The sequence below is a fragment of the Streptopelia decaocto genome (assembly GCF_964273445.1).
Source record: "Streptopelia decaocto genome assembly, chromosome: 1".
Lineage (NCBI taxonomy): Eukaryota > Metazoa > Chordata > Aves > Columbiformes > Columbidae > Streptopelia > Streptopelia decaocto.
The window spans coordinates 129,008,377-129,028,724 of record NC_138663.1 but is presented as its reverse complement, the minus strand read 5'-3'; the positions used below and the strand labels follow the sequence as shown (position 1 = coordinate 129,028,724).

Here is a 20,348-nt window from a genome sequence, read left to right as displayed (position 1 = left end):
CCGCTGGACTCCCTCCAGTAATTCCTTGTCCTTCTTAAACTGGGGAGCCCAGAACTGGATGCAGTACTCCAGATGTGGCCTCATCAGGACAGAGTAGAGGGGCAAGATAACCTAGCTCGAACTGATAGTCACACTTTTCTTAATGCATCCCAAGATACCATTTGCCTTCTTGGCCACAAGGGCACATTGTTGACTCATGGTCAGCCTGGTCAAACAGAACTCCCAGGTCCTTTCCCACAATGCTACTTTCCAGCAGGTCCACCTCTAACCTGTACTGGTGCCTGGAGTTGTTTCTCCCCAGGTGCAGGACCCTACACTTGTCCTTGTTGAATTTCATCAGGTCCTTCCTTCCCAGTCCTCCAGTCTGTCCAGATCTCGCTGAATGGCAGCACAGCCTTCTGGTCTGTCAACCCTTCCTCCCAGTTTGGTATCATCAGCAAACATGCTGAGGATGTCCTTAGCCTTTTCAGCCAGGTCATTGATGAACAGGTTGAACAGGACCGGACCTAATACTGACCCCTCAGGAACCCCACTAACTACAGGCCTCCAACCAGACTCGGCACCATTGATCACAACCCTCTGAGCTCTGCCATCCAGCCAGTTCATGATCCATCTCATCTCTCCCATCCAGCTTGCACTTCCTGAGTTTGCCTATGAGGATCTTGTGAGAGACGGTGTCTAAAGTGTGTTGTGGTGTCATGGGCAAGGCTAGTAGATACATGCCAATGGACCTAAAGGAAAATTCATATATATTTCTCACAATAAGTATAAATCCATTGAATTCAAAATGCCACAGATACCAGTGACTCAGCAGGGTTCCTCCAGTGATTTACATGACTGCTGACCCTTCAACTATTGGCTTTTTTTTTGTTTTGCTTTGCTTTGTTTTGTTTTTTACATAGAAAAAAATGGAGAAATATAAAGCATTTTAAAAAAAGCCAACCTGCCCCTGAAGAGACATGTTCTTCTACCCTGGAATTTTCCACAGTGTATCAGTTAGGACTTGTTTTTATCCTGAAAAGCATCTGGTAATGCTCTGAGAGGGATCCTGGGTGCCAAACATAAGGAACAATTGTGTAACTGGAAATTATTTTTTTTAACCCCCTTAAGACTTCTTTCACTCAGTCAGTGGAAGTACACATTCATTCCTGTGTAGGCTACAGATCTGAAACTCTTTATAGGACAAGGAAATTTAAATAACTGAAAATGTCCCTGTAGAAGGCAAGTCACATACTTATGCTTTGTTATCAGTAGAAGGGCATCTTTTAAGTCTGTCCTTCTATTACTGTACTGATTTTGTTTTGCTGGAAGATTTATTAAAGCAGAATTGAACCTGAAGTATCTCTAAAATCTGTGAGACTATATAGACTGCTCCATTTCCACAAGAGCTCTGACAGCCTTCTAGAGAAGTGAGCTAAAAGTTTAAATCTCCAAGTGCTAGTCTGAATTAATTTGTTAATCTGTTTAATTAAATCAGGCTACTTTTGTGCCCCTGCTTAAATACTGAAGCACAGGGAAATGTTTCTCTTCTACTCAACCTACAGCATGCTTAAAGGAAATTTCAGACATGGCAGAAGCATAAGTTTCTTTATAGCTTTCCCCTCCTCATCCCTTTTCCATCCTGTCCTTCTTTCTTGAAGCATAAGTGGCCACCAGTTCAGAGCTATTTATTCTTCTGCTACAGGACCCTCACTGAACTGGTCCCATGTGAGAATATGAGGATAATAGAAAAAAGAACGATCAAAATAAATCTCATCATTATAGACCACTAGGGGGAAGTTTGTGCTTGGAGATGCTTCCCCAGCCTTCTCTTAATCTTTGCGCCTACTACGGTGCATAAAGCTCTGAAAAACAAGCAGATCTGTGTGTAAATCAGCACCAAAGAGGCCTGACTCTCTAAAGATTTGTGGCTCAGTCTGACAACTGGCTGCTAACGACCTAGGTAATCCCAAACTCTCTGTCCTCCTCTCTACCACTTTCCCCAACATCACCCTCTAGCTTGCTTGCTGTCTCCATTCAGTCAGCAACACCAACCTTGTGGCCATGTGGTCAGCTTGCCTACCCACCTATGAGTTGGCCCGACTTAGAAATGATTAATTTTCACCCAAATCAGCAAGTGGCTCTGGTGAGCACACAGTGACAGGACTGCTCAAGCAATGTGAGGGAGGAAGCAGCAATGCATGGGCTGTTCTTCTTAGGGATGGCCCACCATTTTCTTGAGGTTAAGCTAAATTTGAAACTGTAAATATATCTGAAACATTTGACCTTTTGTCAAAATTTGTTAACATCAGGCAATAGACTGAAAACATTATGTGGAAGCCTCAAATGTGACAGTGCATATAAACATTTAGATTGCAGAGGTTGCTTCAGGCTAACAATGTTATGGGCAAAAAAAGATGCAAAAGTTTATTGTGCCTGTGTCACAGGACAATGAGGAAACCTGTCTACAGACTGAAACTGCACATCACTGCTAGCTGGCATGACTTTTAAATAAATCTAACAAGATTGGGATTACTTCTTTAAACGTAACTGTTTGAATCAGAAACCAACATAAGAACCTTGGATTTCTTGCTGCCTGAAAGGGAAGATTCTATCACTGAAAAAATACAAAGAAAATAAACTATACTTTAATAGATTTCTTTAGTTTCTCAAATCATGATACTATGACCAAGCAACCAGTTTCCCTCAGGAAAAAGGGCAGGAGCAAGATCTAATTTTTTGAATGGCTGTAGTTTGCCACACTGAGCACATGAAAAGCCTGAATTTGGAATACTATCAATTGCTTGACAGATAAAGGAAAAATATACATTCATTCAGACTGAAAGCAAAGGCATGAAATTGCATAGAAAACAGGAAAGAAATTAATTCCTTGGTCAACAAATGTTTCTTAACTAGCTGGAGCAACCTCTGGAGCAGTTCTTTTTTTGTTCACTATAATTATAATACATTTTTATTTTCAGCAGATGTTGTTTAGTTGTTCCAAGTCTCACTAGTTTGAAAGTCAAGGAAAAACAGCAACCTGGCTTCCAAAACTCTTAGACAAGTTTCAATGTTATGAAATTTGTGTTTAGCTTTGGCTTTTCACTTTTGAATCAACAGCGTACAATCACTTCAATATTTAACGAATTCCTCTGCAAAGGCAGACTGTAGACTTTCTAACGGTATTTAATTTTAATGAAAGCCAATGTTCTCACTGCAATTTATTGATTCCAGTAGTTGAGTCTTTCGGGAAAACATCCAAATCACAAAACTTATGCAAGTTGTCATCAAAGCCGAAAAGAATGTTTATAGTTGTCATTGTTGTTTTTTTCTTTTTTTTTTTTAAATACTTAGTCTAACAAATGCTTCCACAAAGAAAAAGCAAGTACAATGTAACACCACTGAAGTTTTAAGAGCACCACAATCAAATCACAAGTGGCAGACTGAACCAATAGCAAAGGCTACCTCAAAAGCTGGACAGCATTGGATATTGTGTTTATATCAATTATTAGAGAAAATTGATCCTTGAAACTGCTTGCAAAATGCCTGCATTGGCATATAGAACTAAGGCTTCTTTCAAAGTAACTCAAACATCATCCTTGAAAATATCCTTCCTATATGAGTTCTCTCAGCTGTTACACTTTGTTTTTAAAGTTATATGTCATAAAGTTAGTATATTAATTACTTTGAATCCAATTGTTTGGAATGGGGAATGGAAAATGCTATTGCCACTTTGAAAGACCGAAAAATCTCCTTGCAAGCCCTATATATTGCTAAATGGCCAGGCACTGTTGTAGGCAGCCAGTTGGTAAAAATCACTTGCCTGGAAGGGACCCCCCAGCTCCAAAGCTCTGCAATCCAGAGATAATGTTCAGAGTCCTTATTGCTGAAACCTAAGTGCCTTCTTTTTTTTCTTCTAGAAACTACTTTTTTCCCCAACAGATATCATAATTAAAAAGATATGCAGCCTCTTCTCCCTCTCTTTCACAGCATAACATAAACGTAGTGCTTTTTGTCCAAAACACCGTAACATTTACATAAATATACAATAGTTAGACTGGACAAGGTGGTCTTTGAATTTAGCATAGCCTACAGCTTTCTTAAACTTCAGCAATGCTAGCAACTTCTGTCAAGAGATGACCAAACTATTTTTTCAGGGCTCAACGGTCACGTTTGAGATGTGCAGGTAAGTTAACAATAAAGTTTGTGCATGCTCAAACCACTCCTATTAGTACCCACTAATCACTCTTTATTGAATGTAAATTGAAAAACGTTACTCTATCTCCAGCAGCGTTTGAGCCAACACTTTGTGCGTGCCAGTATTTTATCTACCAGGCTACACAGAGACCAGCTTTTAAAAATGTAAAAGATGTTAAGTGATAAATTAGCCACCAGAGGGAGCTTCATAAAGAGAATCCAACCCAACAAAGACCAGGAGAAATAGACTTGATCATTAACATACTTTAATGCAGACAGCTGCAGAGTTCAAAGTGCAATCCAGGTTTTGTTTTGACCTTTATATGCATAATCTAAGGTAGCAAGAAAAAAAATCAGATTCCATTTCCTTTTTCTTTCATGTAAAAGCAGAAATATAGAACATTGCATCATGTGTTTGTTACTAACACACGTCTTAAACAGAATTTTTAGAAGCAGTACTACAACGAATGGTGTGTATATATCAAAAAGCTATAAACTAAACGACTGAGATTGCCATGGTAGCATCTTGGCTGCCCAATTAACATAAATCCTCATAACATTCTGACAAATCCCAAAAGGAGAAAAGAGACATGCAAAGGTAGCGAAGAGCATCCTCTTTGCCAAGAGACATTTTGGGACAGCTGTGCATAAGGAGCAACTGGAAAGATTACTACACATGCCCATCCCACTGGTGAAGTGAGGCAGTTTAATCTCTGCTGAAGGCACTACTGGCTGATGTTCATGACATTACAGCATAAATGTTAAATGCTGCAATCACATTTTACGCTGTTTCTAGTTGTCGTGTATTGCTTTAGTTTTCTGTTTTAATTATTGTATCTAGAGCTTCATTTTATTTTTACAGACAAGGCTATCAGTTGCATTTTCACAAATGTTTCAGCTATTTAAGCTCTTCTCTAGAAAAGCACTATACCGAATATTACAAATTTGTTGTTGTTCTCTCTATCTTCAAGAAAACCCCAAATGTATGAGACAGTAATTCCACAAGGGGGTTTCTGGGTTTGCTGCTATAATTGAACACAGTCTTGATCTTCTGCTTTCCAGATTTTTTTGTTTTGTTACTATATATAAGAGGTTTCTTTAATAGTACTCGCAGTTCTGCATGCTGCCTGAGGACAGCATGATAGATGTCCTAAAGAAGAGAAACAAATTAGGTTAAAAATTCTATAGGAAATTAGAAGGTACCTGCACATATGCCAGAGAGATCATAACAGCATGAAGCAATATGTAAAAAGCTTATTAAGATGAGGTTTCTTAAGTCAACGAATAAATTAGAGGGCACACACCAATATAAGTTAAGTTTCTGTCAAGACCGCCAGGAAGACAGTAAAAAATAATCCCTTACCTGTAATAAAAAGGTGAGCAATAGAGATATAGAGCATGAAAGCTCTCAGATCAAAGATTTATCCCTGGGAACAGCAATAAAACTAGCTACTGCAATTTAATTATGAAAGGGAAATGTCTTGGACAACAAATTTACAGTGAGGTTCCAGCACACAAATTAAGATACAGTACCTTGTATCTTATAGAATTATCCCTACTCACTATAAATCAACAGAAGGTGAAGCTCATGCAAGGCCCAGCAAAGCTAAACAGAAACCTACTGCTGTCTTCATCAGGCTACAGAGCAAGTCCTTATCTCGGAAACTTTAGAGTTAGTAGAAAAGAAGCAGCTGTACTTTTTTTTTTCTCCTACCATATTCCCAAATAATAAATGAGCGCATATAAAAGAACTGCTCTTTTCAAAAATTCAGGTTAAAGAAAATCACTATGACATAAAAAGCAAGTTCACCTCAATAATCTACAAACTATGGTGGAAGCTGCATAGGGTGGGGTTTTTTTTAGAATTTCGAAATGGTGTTTCTTTTTCTGAGTCTTTCACCCTAACTTTTAGGTTTTTGTTCTATGAATAGCATGCTTAAGAAGTGCTGGATTTCAGAACTCTGCGTAAAAATTTGGGTTCACATTCATGCCTTTTGGACTTCTTCATAGGTGTTCTCAGAGACTGTAAAACATTAAGATGTGTGTGCTCTAAGGCTTTCTGGAAAACTTTTAGGAATGCAAAGGCCTGATGCTGTTCCCTGTTCACTGTAAGGCAATTAACACCCATTGTGTCTTTGAAATCAGACTTAAAATGAAGAGTAATTTGTTCATATATCAATGTTGACTTTCATCAGCTTAAAGCCAATCAGAGAAAAAAAAATTACTCTACTTATAAATTGAACTGTACCTAACCATTGATGGAAAACAGCTATCAAATCCTAGCTTAGTAAAGCAGGTGTGTATTAACAGGTTCTGATTTTACAACCTTTCCTTGCACATAACCCAGACTGACTAGAGCCTAAGTACTTCATGAAATCTGACTGGATTTGAGCATGTGCTTAAGAAGTGTGCTAACACAGGCCTTGGGGATGTCTAAACAGGATTTATTGTGGAAAAATACATTTATTTACCAGCTGCTGAAGAAGGATTTCTGTCTGCTGTGGAACACGTTGGATTATGATAGAGGAGAGGCTTTGAATGGCGTGTTGGTTGCTTTCCCTCCATTTGCATCCCTGCTGGATTTCCATCTTATTAAATTTGCGCATTAAACAGTTCCCTAATCCAGTTTAAAGTGATGCAGTGCAGGTGGACAGCAAGCCAGTGATTTAAGTACCCAGTGAGGTGGGACAAGGAAAGCAGAATGGCTGTGCAGGATTTGACTGCACCACAACAGACTCATTTTTAGCTACTTTTTATGTTCTATAATTATACCTATACTATAATTCTAATTACCGAGATAGATGTCCTCTGCTGACAAGCATCTATAATCAAACAGCTTAATTAAAACATAACTGAAATACCTGTGGTGATAAAAATACCTCTAGGAAATTAAAAAAAAAAAAAAAAAAGCCTTTAGTATAAAGGAAGCTCATTTTACATCTGCTACTAGACTCTACATCTACCTTCTTGCACCCTCACAGAACAATTTGTCTTGGTGCTCTTCAAGTTAAGCATATATTTGTACTCAGTCACCACAAAGAATTTGGAAATAACACTGTTATTCTCTCATTAGAAAATAAAACCCAGTTCCAGACCTTACTAACATTTTATTTAGTCACATACATTTGTGCAAAATCAGTCAACAACTAGTGAAACCAAGCAACCCAGAGCAGTAGTACTTTAGAGATGCTATGGACAAGGTACATACTGACCATCCAGGGAGGACAGCTGTGGAGAAGCTGTCCAAAGTATTCAAACTGATAAATACCTTTACACCATGGCTGGCCTTTCAGAAAACAGGCTATATACTAAGAGCAGTTAGCACCTTTCAGGATAAAGTAATAAATACTAAACCTCAAAAGCAGCCTTTATATCTTCTTAAAGTGACATCACCTTGTCAATGTAGCTGGGACTACTGTGAAAGAAAAGTGCTGTGATACCTGTGAACATAGGGAGGTGATGCTTCCCCCCAGCCCTGGCAAGAGAACATCAGGGACACCGTGTCCAGCTCTGTGCTCCCCATGTGATGGAGCAAGTCCAGAAAAGGGCCACAAAGATGATTAAGGGAACATCGAGCAGAGGTGGAGAGAGCTGGGACTGTTCACTCTGGAGAAGGCTCAAGGAGGATCATATCACTATGTATAAATGGGGGTCTTTGAGATGATGGAGGCAGGTACTTCTAAGTGGTGCCTGGTGAAAAAACAAGGAACAATAGGGACACATTGAAATACAGAAAATTCCATTTAAACATAAGGAAAAATACCTTTATTGCAAGGGTGTAGCACATGCAGTATAGCCTCAACAGTCTCTTTCACGGTAGCTCATCAAAGCTAGATGTCTGCACTGCACAGTATTCATCCCTTCAAAACCTGTAATTCCTTCAAAACCTATAATCCTTTAAACTCTGTGTTACTCTCTCTTGCCTTGTGTCTTTATCTTTCTTCTCCCTCTGTCCACACAGGTCTTATTCCTGATACTTTCTCTGTAATGTCCCATTCTAAAACTCTCATTAGCAATTCAGATAATACGGGAGAATGTAGCTGCTATCAGTAATCATTTTTATTAGTTGATGGTATTTTCCATGGAACCTGGAGAGGCATCTTAAAGTTACAGAATACTATCAAAACTTATTATAAATTTGAGAAAAGCAAATTATAAAGTTTTCAGAAATTAGTGCTGTATACTTTTAACGTAATTTAGCTTGTTCCATCAATTTTCAAACTGCTTTTTAGCTCTCCACAATTGTATGCATCTGTTATACTGTGAGGATCACAAGCAGTGCCTTTTCTACTTCAATTATTCAAATTCAGACTTGAATTATAAGCCTCTAAAAAATCAAGAGCCATTTAATACACTAGCAGGAACATTATAGGTTAAATTTATGAATATGTATCCTTATAATTTGTTTCATCGCACATGTAGGCATGCACAGATTTTAAGTGCTATTATAAGACATTAGGAATTTAAATGAAATATTAATTGGAAAGCAATTACTGAATTTAGCAGCGGAGAGATCCGGACAATGGTTTGCTTAAGATTTGTTACTAAGCCACAAGAGAAAAGGAGGCTGATAGTGCCATCTGTTGGTAAATTTAAAACTGACATAATTTAATCGAGGTTTGTGATCTAAACCATTAGCTGCTATGCTTAATGTAACACCAGCAAGGTTAACCACCTGAATAGCCTTTATAGTGAACCACGCTGCACTCAGTTCTCAGTTGTGTGTGCAGAACACAGTGGGGCCACAACACCCCAACACAAAGCCAGGATTGAAGTTGTTCTCAAACATGCACGGTTGACCTCAAGAGACTTTTAACAGCGGAAGTTTTTTGATTGATACAGCATATATAGTACATTCTGGAAGACAGTTTGTCAGAGTGGAGCTTTGTTACTGTTTTAGTGCAGAGCAGAAGGGCACTTGAAGCAAATCCTCTGATCTTCCCTGCTAACTGCACACAAGTTTAGATGGTTGAACAGTGCACAAGAACTAGATTGTTATTGGCAATGTGCTCCAGGTGCACACGTAGCACACTCCAGCGGCTAATGGGGCGAAAAATGTCTGAACTAATGAGCTGTCTGTACAACCATGAATTCCTCCAGCATATTCCCAGCTTACATGATGCAACAGACTGCTCTCAAACTACTGAGAGCTCACATGGCATCCCAAAGTACTTCTTATGATGTGTGAAAAGTCAGATGCTACGTAAAAAGTTGGTTTGGCTATTTGTCTCTCACACCATTTCCCTGTCTCTCTCTTCACACATCCCATTACGTCTTTCCACACATGTTATGAATCATGTTGGCTCTTACAGGAAATAAAGTTTTCTTTTCTTTTGAACAGTTTTGCTGACCAGTTTCTCCTGATTACATTTTTGGCCTTTGCTCCCTATCAAGCAGGTGTTTTCTTTGTAATGAAGTAGTGGGAATTTTGGGTAATGGAATGGGTTGTCATGAGGCTGGCAGGACCATACACTTTTCAGATAGGTGTTTTTAATCTTTGCATGGGAGAAAGATGTGAAGAGTATGGCCAGGAAAGGAACACTCACATCCAGCAATCCACACAGGCTGTTAGCACATTGTCATAGACATCATGTCTCACAGGCAGGTAACCACATTCTGATTGTATTTCAGAATTACATACAAGAAAGCCCATTTAATTTGCCATAAAAGAATTAAAACACCACCTATCCACAGACTCATAAACACAGTGGGCCAGGAGGTATGTAGCATTTCCAAAAACTCTCCAAGCACCCAAGCAATGCAAGCGACCCTGTCTCTGCTTGAAATGAAGATGCAGGAGACCCCTCTCAGTCCAAAGACTAAAACATAGTCATTAGAAAATTTTCATATCTTCCTGAGATACCAATGACTGTGGCCTGCAGGACAATCTCACATTGTAGTTTTACATCATCATAGGTGCCCTGAGCATAAAATGGAACTGTGGGCAATCTCAGAAAATCCTGCACAACCCAGGAAACCGTGGTGAGTAAAGGTCTAGTCAGCACTTCTTCCACACACTGAACAGAGTGGACTTGTGGATATCTTGAGATATTTTGATCAGGACTTCTTCCACAATACACTTGTACACCACAAACTGGGTAGCTATTGACCATTTGGAGTGATGGCTCACAATAGTCCATAGGACCAGTCTTTCAAACACAGAAACAGATTCTTCAAATTACATCTGATGGTGCTCCAGCTCTGGTGCCACCTCACAGGAGACAGCATTGACTGTACCCTTCTGCCTTAAAGTTCTGAACTCACTGCTGTTATCCCCACATCCCCAGGACTGAGTACACTGCCCAGGTCCACAGCACCCTACCAGCTGGTGACATGGGAGTCTCTTGACAAGGACTTCCAGACAGTTACAGTGTCCATCACAAAACAGGGCATCTGGGATGGAAAGAAATATTTACTGGGGTGGGGGGCCTTCCTAGAATAGCTGCCAAAGCCTCAAAAAGCAGAAACTTTTCTCCAGACAGCACATCTGTTTGCCCAGTGACAAGACTCAGCATCAGAAGGTGGCTGAGTAGTAGGCAACATGGTGCAGGAATAGAAGTAGAGCAAGAACACAAGGAGAAACAGAAATAAAACTTGTTTTGCATGGGTATACAACTCACATGCACATATATACTTACAGGCAAACATCCTTTCTCTATGAATCCTCACATAAGAATTAAAAAATTAAATAGCTAATGAATATGCTGGCAGCAAGTAGGAGCAGTAATAGGCTTAGACAGGATGCTGGGCAATAGCATATGAAGACTAAATGAGGTTCTTTTAAAAGATTTAATATCAAGGACATCACTATTGAAATACATTTACATATTTAGATTTAACTTTAGTCTCCACTTTCTTTGTCCATTCACGTCTATTTTTTACAGCTAGACCACTGAACAAAGTGGTGGGTAGCAATGGAACAAAACAGTTGTTAACAGATAATGAATTTCATGTCCACTCACAAAAAAAGCAGTTTTCTTCTTAAGAACAATAATGTTTCAGTGATTATTAGCAGGCTTGTCCATATATTTCATTATGATATAATGAAATCCTTGCAGGGAGAGGGGGAGGAAACCACTCCACAAAGCTTTCTCTTCACTGCATATATTCTGGGTTGAGAATTAAACACACTGTTGTATCTCAGCATTATTTACTCCATATATATATGATCTCTTGCACATGAAACTGCCAGTGTTCTCTATTGTGACAAATAAACATAGCAAATACATGCTCTGTTACTAAACTTTTTTTCTTTTATTAACTTATTTAAATAAGAAGTAGCATAACTGGGGGTGGGGGTGGGGTGTGTGGTGTGGAAGAGCTTTAGGCAATTGACTTTTCCAAAGTGTTTGCAGAGATAATTGGAAAATGTATTGAGAATGCTGTCAATCACCTTAATAGATGCAAAAATCTCATATACTTCCAGAGAGACAAAGGTGCTCCTGAGAGACACCAGGAGAGAGTTTCATAGTATTTGATAAGAAGTTTCCATTGCAAAGAAATTTCAGGCTACACCATAATTTCATTAAACTCCATTAGAGTCCATTTATGCTTCCAATCATTCTACTGTATCTGCTAATTATTACAGAACAAACTTTTTTTCTTCCACCACACAGGAAAATATTTAAACACTAAACACGAACCCTCTCTGAATGAAAGCACTTTAAGAATTTTATAGTGTGAAAACTTCCCTGAGGTGGAGAGAAACAAGCACAGCAGTCCAAAGAATCAGTGGTAGAAGAGATACCTGTGGTATTTCTCTATTTCTTTACAACTTTTCTCTCAGATCTGTGGTGTAAGACTGGTTTAAATCTTTGTTCAATATTAACTTTTCCAGTGTCTACAGGACACTTTGTCGCCAACTAGAGAAACATTATATTTTCTTACATCTCTGCATATATTGAGACCAGAGATATAAGAGTCAAATATGTTACAGATATTATTGCAGTATTTTGTTTTGAGTAAGAATCCTGAAAATTTGAAGAGGCACTTTTTTTCCTTTTAAACTTCATGCACACATTTTTAAAAAAAAAAAAAAAAGTCTGTTACACAGTTACATAAAATGATCAAACAATAGTGTTGCCACACAGTCTTCACTTACCACTTGAAATTCATCAGCTGATACATTTGCATTAGTCTTCTCTGGCTAAATACCAAAGAGAAGGAATAAACATCAGAAAAAAACAGGCCTTCCACCACTACTGGTAAGTTTTCCAAAACACATTATAGAAGAACAGGGAAGGAAATGGGTAATTTGTTGACTGCATCCAGTTCAAACTGCAGGAGTTGAATCCAGTAAAATGGCAATGTAGAAAACTTCACAGAATAACTGTTAATTTTCAGAAGAGCAAGTAGCTCACTAGATATATACCACAGCCCTGACTTAAAAGATAGTATTCTCTAAGCCCTACTGACAGTCACCCCAAGTCGCATTCATCAGTAAAAGCAAGCCATAGCACATACTGCTCTTTATTCAGCTTCTGTAATCCCATCTCAAGCCCTTGGTACGCATCAAGAAGAGGAGCGCATTTATATGCCAGACTGACGTGTTGTACAGTAAAACATTGTACTGACCTGTCATTCTTGATACAAAAAAAAAAAATATCAAGCACAAGATTTACTGCTGCCATCTTCAGTGAACTAGAAGAGCAATCACAACAGCATGTGGCTGTTTTGACTTAGCCATTATCTAACAAACTCACAGGAAGCCCAGTTTGCATTTCTAAGTCTTCATTACAATGGCACTGGGTAAAATTGCAAACCATAACAGGGCTCCAGTGTTTGATAGCTGAAAATGCCTGGCCAGCAAAGTTATCAAGGATCACACAAAACTGCGACAAATAACAGGCTATTTGCTTTCTGACAACAGCATACAAAACAACTGTAGACTAACACATTTTTTAGTGCAGACAGAAGCTGCTTGGCTACAAATGAACAAAACGACAAATACACACTCATATGAAAAAAAAAAAAAAAAGACCCATAGAATGCAATCCTCCCTCTCCAATGGCAGTTTGAATGCCATCAGTTTCATTTAAATTTTAATTAGATATTACTGTAACAAATACTAGAGATTGTCCTACAGCATGCATACATGAGGACTTCTGCCAAGACTGCTAATAAAATACTATGCCTCTTTCACAATTTAGATCATCACAATTCTGCCTTTTTCTTTCAGCCAAAAACTATTCTTAAAATTCAGAATGGTAAGTTGGTTTAGGTTCATGAAATAGTCAAGATAATTGCAGAAACAGCTCATTTCTCTCACAGATTTAATTAAAATAAAATACAATGACCATCCCTCAACCAAAAAAAATCCTATTTATTATTTCTTAGGTCATTTGCACAAATCACAGAATCACAGAATCACAGAATCGACTGGGTTGGAAAAGACCTCAGAGATCATCGAGTCCAACCCTTGGTCCAACTCTAGTCCGTTTATTAGATCATGGCACTAAGTGCCATGTCCAATCTCAGTTTAAAAACCTCCAGGGACGGCGAGTCCACCACCTCCCTGGGCAGGCCATTCCAATGCCTGACCACTCTCTCTGTAAAGAATTTCTTTCTAATATCCAGCCTAAATTTCCCCTGGCAGAGTTTAAGCCCATGCCCCCTTGTCCTATTGCTAACTGCCTGGGAGAAGAGACCAATCCCCACCTGGCTATAACTTCCCTTCAGGTAGTTATAGAGAGTGATGAGGTCACCTCTAAGCCTCCTCTTCTCCAGACTAAACAACCCCAGCTCCCTCAGCCTCTCCCCATAGGTCTTATGCTCAAGTCCCTTCACCAGTCTTGTTGCTCTTCTCTGGACCCGCTCCAGCACTTCAATGTCTTTCCTGAACTGAGGGGCCCAGAACTGAACACAATACACCAGGTGTGGCCTCACCAATGCAGAGTACAGGGGAAGGATCACTTCCCTTGTCCTGCTGACCACGCTATTTTTGATACAGGACAGGATACCATTGGCCTTCTTGGCCACCTGGGCACACTGATGGCTCATGTTGAGCTTCCTGTCAATTAGTACCCCCAGGTCCCTTTCTGTCTGAATCCTGTAGTGCAGCTTTATGATGCTATTTTTTTTTTTTTGACCATGCCATTATATCCTCTTTCATGCAATGTTTTGAAACATGTTCACATTAGGCACTTTTGTGCAATTTATAAATTTATTAATAAACTATAATTAGTAGACTAGAACACAAAGACCCACAAAATAATGCTTTCTCAAAGGCATTAGTGACACCCCTTTATACAGGATACTAGCCTATAAGACATGATATTTTTATCCTGAAAAAGATTGCTTAGAATACCTACGGGGTTTTTTTAATACATTCAGCTTCCTTAATGTGACAATACATGCTGTACAGGATATCTGAATAAAAAAAAAGGAATTAATTTGGATGTGTTACCCAGCCATAAAACTAGACCATCTGCTTCTTTCTGGTAAGGAGAAACTTTGTTTCAGATTCATATATCTGCATTGAAATAGTTTTATTTTGCAAATTTTCTGAAGTTCTAATTCTTCAGATACCATACTGATCCTTCATATAAGGGCAACATTTTCCAGGTAATATCATCTACATTTGTGACTACTTCAAAGTACACATTTTTGTTGTCCACTAAATACTAAAGTGACATATTCTTCTTTTATATAAGTGCTTAAGAAAACTTACATCTAGTTGTAAGCTGTCACATAATAACTGCTTGATGCAATTTATATCAGCACCAAGGGTATTTTGTATGCTAATGAGAAGGGGCTTTTGGTAATATCATCAGTTGTAAATAGAAGATGACATCACAGTACAAAGACTGATAAACTGGTTGAATTTAGAACTATTTAAGATTAAAAATTAGTATTTGTTCAAATACAAAATGTTTGCTTCATATTAGTGAATGAATATAGCAAAAAAGGAGATTTTTTTTTTTTTTTGTTTGGTTGTTTTTTTTATCCATATATTAAAACTTTTCTGGAGTCGAGTTAATGTCTCAGGTGAGGTAAAACTCTAAAGGTGTTCCTGCCTCTTCCTGACCAAAAAATGAAAGCAAAGGAACTAGAAAGTTGAAGAGTTGTGACCTTCCAACGTGTTCTTGAGCTGGAACCACCAGTAAAACCATCCTATGACACCTCTGAGCCCAAGAAAAGATGACAGTGGTACTTGACATGAATCAGTATTGAAAGAAATGGTCTGTCACCTCCTAAAAGATTATGAATCAGAAGAACATACATTCATCCAAACATGGACATTTCTGCAATATGACTAATAGTTCAGGGACAATTGTGAGACGGAGTTTCTAAAAGCACAAGAGATTTATTTATTTATCAGAATTTTTTAATTTAAGCAAATGGAAGTGCTGTTAAAACTTCAAATACTAGCACATTGCACTGGCCCAGACCAGATTGTTCAGGCTGTTTCCTGAAAGAGAGATGTGAATTGACCTTGTTAAAAGGCAAAAAATAGTGGAATTTAATTTGAATGCAAGTGCTTTATTAATGGTTGATTATTTCAGTATGAGACTCTGAGGAGCTGTTTTTATTCAGCAAACTTGAAATACTTTTGTTAGGTTTGCGGTCCATAATTAAGATCACTACCTTTTCCCCTTTTTTATGCACTCTATTACTGATAGAAGTGGATTCACTAATGCTTAAATAGAAATTTCTTGACCAGGCCATAAGCTGATTCAGTTACCCTTAATATGCTTCTACAGAGTAGAGTACAGCTTGGTCTTATTTTACTTTAATGAGATTATTCCTTCAGATGCACAATTTTTGCACTGATATGAACAGGAACATTTTAGCATTTATCAGCTACGCTTTGCTGAGATGATTAATAACGTTTAGAACCACACTTGGGGCTGATAGATGTCTACGCAGATCTGCTTTTCTTTAGTGGTATGGAAAACACTGAGAATTACACAGTAAAAAGTTTTGAAGCATTGACTGGATAAAAACAGATGACCACAAAGAAGCAGGAATAAGCAGACAAGAATACAATAAAACTGAAATGTCATACACATAGTTTTTGTAACTGCATTTATCTAAAAAGAATGCCAAGCATCCTCCATTTTTACCTGCAAGATTTCCCATTATTCCTGTCTGAATGTTAATGCCCTTTTAGAGGTCCTGATAACTTTGATATCAAAACCTAGATCCACAAAGCCAAGTTAAAAAAAATAATAATAAAGATTCACTGTTTTTCAATTAGCTGTGGAACTTCAAGACAAATGAAATTTAGGATTTTTTTTTTTCATTTACTGAAAAATTGTTTTTTAATGAATTATTCACAAAACAAACCTTCACCATTTTCCAGATCTGTTCATTTAGAGAGGGTTCACTAAATAACCAGAAGACAAAATTATCTTCCAACTTCTATCAATCTAAATTAGGATGGCTGAAATTCAACAGAATGACAGCATTGTAACAATGGTACAAATTAAAAAAGGGTGCTAATTTTATTGTCTACAGCTTTCAGAAAACTGTAGAGGATACAAGAAAAAGAAATGTGTGAAAAACCTTGCGTAATCCTTCATCTTCCCACCAGCCAAGGGTGCAATCTTGGCAGTGCTCTGAGGGATGAGCTGCCTATCATGTATTACTCCAGCACTTTAGAAAAATCCTACATCTTGAAACATGCAATATCTCAGATGCTAGTGATTAAAACAGATAACTGTTTCGTTCAGATCTCTGTGGGTATTACAATGTGCATTTGTCTAAGAAGGCTAACTCTAGGCAAGTAAATCTCAAACTGGGTGAAGGTAGCACAAGGGTTAAGAAAAAGTTTAACGACCATGTTATATTGGAGCAATCATTATAATGCCAGTGCTCTGGGCAATGACAATCTGTTAGCTCTTTTCTAAACCCAGTACAAGCATTTGTAATGCAAATGTTAGCGCGCTGAATATATGGCACTGTTTCTGTACTCATTCATACCAGGGAGGGGAAGAATCATGTGGCCCCATCCTCCCCTGACAGCAGATTGCTCCCTGTAGCTCTTGTTCACTTCCCTATGTTTTTTTCTAATCTAGCTTTAAATGTCATTAAGCACAGAGATTGTTGTTCAGGACTGGTCAATAGCTTTTGTTAGCCTTGTTTTTCCTTCCCAGCATATAGCAGGCTGATGTATACAGTGAATAGGCTAGATTCCCCTTTCACATGGTTTATTAACGTGGTTTTACTGAGCTGCATTGGTGGCACCCTGAGTTTAGAACTCTATAAGCAATCTACCTATCTAGAAATCAGGAACAGGAACATTGGTCAAGTGTTTTGAGACATTTATGGCTCAGTTTCCTTGAAATCTGCATGCTTGGTAAAGTACTTAGAAAAACCGAGAAACTGAGTCACAAACTGGGAAAGGCTAAAGATTAAAGAGGAGTGGTATGAAGGAAAATTATGACATTGTTTGACATTGTCATTCAGTTAGCTGCAGAAAATATGCAGATAAATAATATGTCTACAGCCTTTTGTGTGCATCACAATCCTACAGGACTAATTTATAACCATTTTTTTTTGTTCAGAAGCCACCTTAAGAATTTTGCCATAGAAGCATTGAATACCTGCAAAACCAATTTAAGCCTACTGCAGGATTTATTTTTCTGGCTGTTTTTTCATGGACCTGTTAGAAAAAAGCCTTATGTTTATCGAGAGCTCTGCAGAACAAATTGGAAAGTGTTACATAAGAATATCCAAGTTGTTTTTTCTGACAAAATTACTTGAATGACAGCTCGCCATGAAAGTGAAACAGAAAGATGTTTTTTCCAGCTTCTCATTGCCCTTGATTGAAATAAACAAACAAACCTGCCAGGATTAAAAGTAGTGAATCTGGTTACTTACCTTGGAAGAAATCAGCAGAGAGAAATATGTGACAAACAAAGTACATTAGCCACATTCAGTAGTTTAAGCAAGATCTGATGGACAAAAACACAAACAGAAAACTGAATTTTCTACCTGCTTTTCCTTCCCTTCAAAAGCATATGTGAAAACTAGGAACCTACCAAATGTTCAAGGAGACAGTTAAGTTCTGCCAAGGTAGACACTTTTGCCTGAGCAGTAGGTAGGAAATGGAATTTGATGGATTTTTTGGCACAAGTGCTGAGATATAGTAGAATTCATGGCTTCTCACCTCCAGATCTAAAGAAAAAAAGCAGGTAGTCATAACTTATATGACTTTAAAATTAGAGTGGAACAGCTGTTATGGCACACATGATGAGAAGAAGGTGCTAAATGGTCTGCACAGAGGGTGAACTTTGGTGTAGTTCAAGATGTCTACAAAAAGCCATGCAGGGAGGTGTAGGGAATACAGTATAGGCAAGAAAAGTAGAAATCCCAGTGTTTGGTAGGAGAAGAAATTCCCATGCCAATTTGTGTATTTCTTTATAAAGAAGTAGGACCTGACAATCCCATTGAATTAGTATGGACTCACTGGACTGAGCACTACATAAATAAAACACAGAACAGTGATGAAAATTATAGAGTTTTACCAAGTGCACTAATTTATGCCACTACTGAATTCTGTTTTATCCCCATTTCTTTATTTATTCAAGTGATCACTGCTTCTAAACGTGGAGGAAGAAAGTATGAAGACATATAAACACATTTTTAACAGTATCTACTACCAAAGCTAGTAACAAAATCCAAATAATTTAACAGTTAAACTCATAATCTTCCACTACGGACATAAGTAAAGCAACCAAAAGCATCCATTTTCTCTTCCAAACAGGAATCAGCAAATATCTATCATCACACCATAGGAGTGAACAGCTATCTGTGTTGATACAGTAAATGAAAATCTTGAACACAGACATGTCTAATGTGACTGAACATCACCTGTCCCAATAGACTCATGCCCTTATAAGGAACATTTAACGAAGAACTGTTGTTTTTACATAACTGAGGACCTGGCGCCTGACCCTAGCGGGGGGGGGGAAGGACAGAGAGACATTGGACTATGAATTCTTAATGTAATACACAGTCTCTTCCCAGAATATATACTGATACCTGTATACATACTGATACCTGTATTTACAAGTTAATTTAGGGAGGAAGGACTGAGAGACATTGGACTATGAATTCTTAATGTAATACACAGTGTCTTCCCAGAATATGTACTGACACCTGTATACATACCGATACCTGTATCGATAAGTTAATTCAGGGGAAGTGTAGCCAAAGTACCAGGAATCCATATCTTAAACAGATTGATAAGGGGAAGGGTATTGTGTGCGCTGGGATAGTCTGTAAACCCTGAAGTACCCAACCAGTGGGGAACAGGGGAGGGAAATTGTGGCTGGGATTTTGGGGAGATATAAGCAGGGGCTTTTTGCCCCATTAGGTGTGCCTGCCTTTAGGTAGAACACCTGGTCTTGCAAAATCGTTATTAAAATCTGCTTTGCTGAGAGATCCTGCCTGGGCCTATTATATTTGCAAAAGAATTGTTTCCTACACCCCTAAACCAAAAAGTTTATTTTGAAAATGCAACACTTCATGTAAAGGTCTTCAATGATTAAGTGATGCAGCATTTCTCAAATTCTCTCATTTACAGTCAGCGACCCACAGAAACCATGTTAGTTTTGTTCGAACTGACCCCCAAGCAGGCAAATAATAAAGAATCAGTACCCCTTACCTACCTGGCTATAAAACAGGAACAAAATCAAAATAGTGAACAGCCATTCTAGAACATGTGACAGAGCATGACATTTAACTTTGAACTTTATAGACTAAAAAAGTTGAACAGTTAAAAATACCTCAGAGGAAAAGACATTTTAGGATTGATGCCATGTAGCAACTTCCCTTATTGTATTCCTAAACATATAAAACAATTCAATTTTTAATGGAAACAAACACAATTATTAATAGTTCAAACCAACAAGATTCATATTTGCTCTCCATAGTTAATTTAAAGGCATTATCATGATTTCTTAGAAAAAAAAAAACAACGCATTTAGCATATCAATGAAATCAGAAGGGAAGTCCTATTGAAGGACTAACTCTCCTTAATGCCCTTATTCTCCCTTCATTATGCCATTGATGTCCCATGACAACAACATTAATTTGACATGGATGAGTTATGACCCACTGTTTCTTGCACAACTCTCAAGAAGCCCAAGGCAGGGTTTTCTGCTTTGGGTATTGGGGCCAGAAAAGACCATGCATAAAACCAGTGCAGTAGAAGGAGCAATTAA

General features: G+C 38.1%; 1 protein-coding gene and 1 long non-coding RNA gene across 5 annotated transcripts in view; both read right to left on the bottom strand.

The window, feature by feature from the left end:
• The window catches only part of VGLL3 (vestigial like family member 3), a 101,442-nt gene that overhangs the window by 66,634 nt on the left and 14,460 nt on the right, over positions 1-20,348 (bottom strand). The gene's annotated exons all lie outside the window — the stretch shown is intronic.
• LOC309446291 lies at positions 5,235-18,066 on the bottom strand. The gene is made up of 3 exons (XR_014185440.1): positions 18,001-18,066; positions 12,278-12,322; positions 5,235-5,326 (listed from the first exon to the last, which is right to left on the bottom strand). It is a non-coding gene; the product is annotated as an uncharacterized lncRNA (long non-coding RNA).